The sequence below is a fragment of the Solanum stenotomum genome, chromosome 1 (assembly GCF_019186545.1).
Source record: "Solanum stenotomum isolate F172 chromosome 1, ASM1918654v1, whole genome shotgun sequence".
In the NCBI taxonomy this organism is placed as follows: domain Eukaryota; kingdom Viridiplantae; phylum Streptophyta; class Magnoliopsida; order Solanales; family Solanaceae; genus Solanum; species Solanum stenotomum.
In genome coordinates, this window is record NC_064282.1 from 100,926,968 (window position 1) to 100,933,127 (window position 6,160).

The window sequence follows — 6,160 nt, forward strand, 5'->3', positions numbered from 1 at the left end:
TTATTACTTTTTAGTAACTTTTTTTTTATGTACCTATATGAAATTTTAGTAAATTGTTACATATGTTCATCATATATGGGTGAGCGTAGTTCAAAAAATAATTTAAAAAGATGCTAAGTGAGTTTGGTAAATTTGTTGTTACTTGTTAAATTGATGTTTGAGATTTTTTTTTATGATAAATGAAATTTATGTAGTTGAAATTGAAAAAAAATAATTTTTATTTTTGTAAAAATACTATTTGATATTGTTGAACACTTGCCTTATTAGCCTGTGTTTGGAGTCACCCTGACTAGGACTAGTTCATGTGGTATTAAAATAATGTGATTATTTTATTTTAAATTTTAATTATTAGAAATTTAATTTTGTGATGTAGTCATAGTAATCAACATGCTTTCTCACATAAAATTTGTTTTTTTTTTAAATTCTTTTTATGAGTTAAAGTACGTGAATTAAGGAGAATATATTGAATCAAAATTTAATAGCATGTTTGGCACTACTACTAAAAATAGCTTATTTTTAGAAGTATTTATTTAAAATGGCTTTTCAAAAAACTACTTTTGAAAATAAAACAATTTGTTTTTGGATAATTCATTTGAAAAGTGTTTTTTCATACGCAAATTGTGTTAGGTTGATCTTTTATAAAAAAAACTGCTTTTAAGAGTCAAATTACAAAAAAAGACAACTATTAATATACTTCTAATATCAAAATTATTTTATAGAGAAAAACTATTTTAAATATCTATTATGAAAAAAATTAATTAAATTTTATTTTTATTAAATGTAAATGAAAATATACATGTTTGAATTGTCAATGATCAATATTATACCTTTTTTGGGAGGCTGTAATTTTTAATTGTTTTTTTTTGTAATCTTGTAAAAATATTATTGCTATATTTTGTCTAACTCTGTAAAATAATACGTAAAATAATATATACTAATATATAAAATAATAATATATAAGCGTACAATAAATAATAAAACTTATTATATAAAAGTAAAACATAAAATTCTTAAATGAAATTCAACCAAACTTATGAAATATGCTAATTAATTTAATAAGAAATATACTAGAAAATATGTATATATGAAAAGGATATTTTAGTCTTGAGAAAAATAATTTTTTGTTTCTGCTTCTGCTTTTTTAAAAAGGAAGAAATTTTTAGTTTCTTCCCAACAACAGAAAAACTACTTCTACTTCCATTTAAAAGAACTTTTATTGAGTTGCCAAACAGTTATTTTTTCAACAAAAGTGCATTTTTTTTCAAAATAGATGCTTCTGGCATCCCAACAGCAATGCCAGACAGACTCTATGTCACGATCCAAGTCTACACCCTAGACGTGACTGGCACTCGAGAACCATTGTTAGCCCCCAAGCGAACCCTCATCCCGATTGACTACAAGTGGAAGACTAACTCATGTATACACAAGCATTAAACTGAAAGAAATGATAAATCAACAGTGTAATAAATCTCAAAACTCTCTGAGTACACTGAGTATGAAACATAAACTTTAAATAAAACATCTGAAACTGAAAGACTCTCTAAAACTGTCTATCTATGAAGCCTCTACTATACAAAGATGAGCGTTGGGATAAGATACACGATTCCTCAGAAGAACTACTACCACAACTCATAAAATTGGAGTCCTCCGGAAGATAGGAGGCCTTACTCAAAAGCCAACGAACGGATAAAGCGATCTCAACTGCCTCTTATTGAGGATCCTAAAAACATATATCTGCATCATTAAGAGATGTGGGTCAAATGGCATCAGTGCATTGAATGTACGAGCATGTAATATGGGTGAATAACAAATAATTGAATTAAAGGACTACGATAGATAAAGATATATACTCAACTGAATGTAAAGAAATAAAGAAGTGAAATTATTAAAGAGATTCTCTAACCGCCAACCATCACTATGAGCTACGTGATGATATATCGTCTCACTCACACTGCGAGAATATAATTGTCATATACCATGCTGGGGTATAGAACATCTCAACTAAGTGTATCCTCTAAACAATAAGGATTCACCTAAAAAGTATGATCTTGTACTCATGTTGTCAAGACATAGTTTATGAGGATTTGAGTTGTCTGAACTCATCCTCATATCGGTGCTCAATATACCACTCACAATAATATATATACTCATGCTCAAATGTATAAAAACATACTCTTTCTCTGGTTTGAGATAATTGCTCAAACTATCCTCTTAAAAGAGGTAGCTGCTCTGTACTCAATCTTTTTGAAAACTCTTTTACTTTTCTCAAAATGATACTCTCTTTTTTCATGTGAAAATGAAACATTTGTGAAATACTTAGTTCCCTTATACTCTTGCTCAAATCTTGGTTAAAACTCTTTCTCAAACTTCTCTTTACTTTCTCAAAAACTCAGTTTAAAACAAACATATTGGCTTTAAAAGATTCTCAAAAATTATAACTCAAAATAGGATTTATGTTGAAATATAGTCATGAACAAATCAACTCAAGGATCTCAATAACAATATAGAAAACTCAATACTCAGAACTCAACGATACTACTCATCTCAAGAATACTCAATTCATAGGGTTCATGCTAAAATATAGACATGAACGAACCAACTCAAGAATCTTAATGCATAACATATAGCAATTCAATAATTATGAATAGAATTTCAAAATGAATCAGGAACTCAAGAACTCAAAATCAACTCATCTCAAGAATACTCAAATCTAGGGATAAAACCCTAGATTACTCTTTTACTGATTTGAAAATAGATGTAGGGCGTGAGAACGAGCTAGTCCAACACTATGAAAGCTAAAGAACAATGTTTTTGAAGGATCTTGAAGAAGAACTTGATTAGAAGACTTGAAACCCTAGCTTAAAGGAGAACAATCAAGAAAACCTTTCTTCAGATTTTTGAATTAGTTTCTTGAAAACTCTATGACCAAGAATTATGGTTTTCATTAATGATTCATAATTGTATGAAGGATTTTGAGTTGGAAAGAATAGAATTCTTGGAGAAGAACTCACATTGAATAAGAATCTTGAAAAAGATTGGAAGAATCTTGAATGAAAGTCTTCTACTATGATTTTTCCTTAGGGTTTTGCCTTAGGGTTTGAGGGAGAAGAGAATGAGGATTAAGATGAAAATCTGATTGGTTTGGGTCTTTAATTAGTCAAGAAATTCGTTTAGGGTTTTCTTAGAGGTAAAAAGACAAAAACGATCCTTTTTAATGTTTTCTCGTTGGCTAATTCGTCACTGCATTATATCAGGTTACTAAAATGGTCATAACTTTTTACTCGAAACTCAGATTGACGCAAAATTGGTGGTGTTGAAAAGAAGATTAAAATACCTTTAATTTGATAGATTATGGTTCACATAACTCTTTATATTCTAAGAGATATAGTCGTTTAATTTGAAGTTGACGCAAGTAGAATCTTACATCAAAACTTAATCGGTAAGGAAAATTTCAACTCAACTTTGTGTTTGGAGATTCTAGTGACCTTAATTCCTATCCAAATTCATTCCCACACTAAATATTTAACCACAAAATCTAAGAACAATTAAGAATCACTTGGTATGACCTTATACAAATTCAAGAAAGGTTCGAATCTTAACTTAAAACTTTTTGGGGTGTTACAATATCTCCCCTTTGGAATCATTCATCCTGGAATGATGGTAAAACTAAGGATGGAGGGGAAAAGAGTTAATATCACTACCTCTCTTGACTTCTGAGCTTGCCTACTAACATAGGCGGAACTAACTGATATTAATAGTCTTGAAACTAGATTAGAGCACATAAGTCATGAATGATATGAGTTTGAACATAGTCACATTCTATCTGAAATTATTTGACATGAAACAAGGTTATCTGGGTACGAAGTAAGAACAAAACTACTATGCCTTAAGCGATAGACTGATAGCTTTCAAGTTTAGCAACACTTTCCACCCCACTCTTTAGGAATACTACTCATCATAACCATCACTAACACTACTGAAAAAGATCATTGAAAGAACTTTAGGGAGAAAGAGCATAAGCACGATTCATTCGAGATATTTTATATAAGAATATACGTGACATAACATTATGTTGCTAACCATTGAGATTTAATCATGTATTTGCAAAACTGAGCATACTATGAGGCATGAATGCTTATATTAATAGGGTTCATATCATGAGACTGATATCCATAATTTTATGGAGTAAGATTGAGATCAATGGGATAAAGTCTTTGCCCCTCATTCTGGAAACTGAGCATAGATGTGAACCTGGCTGAAGTGTATGAGCATAGGTCATGGACACAATTTTGATATTAGATACATCACCAGTATGTTGTAACGATTGAATTTTGAGGAATACACTATAGTATGAATGGTTGATATATCACCATAACTCTCTCTAAACATATCACTATTTGATTCTCAACACTTGACTTGATCTCTCATCTTATGATCTCTCATTTAGGTTTGAATCTGATACTTTAAAGCTATGGATATATTCCATCTTTGCTAAACTAGTCTATATTCAATTTACTCTAATACTCAGAAAAATGCTAATCTCATGTCTACAGAACTCTGTGTGTGCAAATACTAAGATTCCTTATAAGGCTTCTTTCTAAGATGCTTCTTTTAACCTCTATTATTGACTTGGTTTCTTTTGTGTTGTTGTGGTTCTTTATTAAACCCATATATTTGTGATAGTTGAGGTGATTATATGACCTACTGATACTTGTGATTGAGATGCATCATTATCCGCTTTTATTGAAATCATATTGTGCACATGTATTGACATTAGACTGAATATAAGTCGGGCACGTGGAGATCGTTCGTGTTGGGATTGTTCGATTTTATAATTTTAAGTTGGGTACGTGGAGACCGTCCGTGCTGAGATTGTTTGATTTTATGATAGTGCGTTGAGATAGTCTGCACATACACATGGAAATCGTTTGTGTCGGTATATGGACCTCGTGAATCCCCCACGGGTCATGAACTCTTGATGTATTTCTGAGAAGTATCATGTGTATACGGTTGAGAAAGTACTTAGCATCTGGGACATATCATTTCATAGTGTCACATTACATTGCATCTTATTACATCCTTCATTCTTGTTGAGTATGTGCTATATTGGTGATTGGACATTACGTGATATTTGATTACCCCTATTTGATGAAACTTGACTAATAAGTATAATGTTGACTTGTATAAGTAGAATTATGATTTTTTTTATTGTACTCATGTCACTACTTTTTCGTTGTCGGTCTATGAGACATACTGGGTACACGTGATTTTGTACTCATACTACACTTGTTGCGCCTTTTCGTGGCGTAGATCCAATTTCTGATACGTACACATCTTGTAGAGCTTTCTGAGTCCGATCTTGGAGTTGTGGTAAGCTAATTGGTTGTTCCGCAGCCCACACCTCCCTCTATAGTATTATTTATTTTGTTGTTTTCGTATCCAGACATGATATTTCTTACGTTTAGACTTGTCATTTAGTTTCAAACTTGCACCGTATTTTAAAAGCTCTTATACTATGACACCAAAATCTTGGGTGGTATTTTAGCTTTCAGCACTTCATACTTATAACAGACATATTGTTTGATATATTCTACTTGTCGTTTATCTTTTCGCCTTATTTATTTAATTAGATTGGTAAAAACTAGTGGGTTGACTTCCCTATCAGTTGGGAACATATGTGCCATCACGACATGTGAATTTGGGTCGTGACATTATGTATCTCAAATACATTGTGAATCATATTAGATACATGTATTTAAGATATCAAATATATTTAAGATACATTCTAAAATATAAAAATATTAGGAAACAGACGAGCGAGATAGGAGAAAGGCGGACAAGAGAGTAAGATATATGTGAATTCACTTTGATATAATGTATCTGAAATAAATTATACCTAATTATTTCAACCTCATATATTCCAAATACATGTATCTGAAAGTGTCAAATACATTTATCCATACTTCAAATTATGATAAGGTCAGTAATATTAAAAAGGGAAAATTGTATATAATAGCAAACTATTAATTCAAATTAAATGCTATAAATATAGTTTGATTTAATTGTACCCCATAGCAAATTATTGCTATTTAACCTCTCTCCTGGTGAATCTCGCTCGCCACTCTCGTTCTCTCCCTCGCCTCTCTCATTTTTTATACAA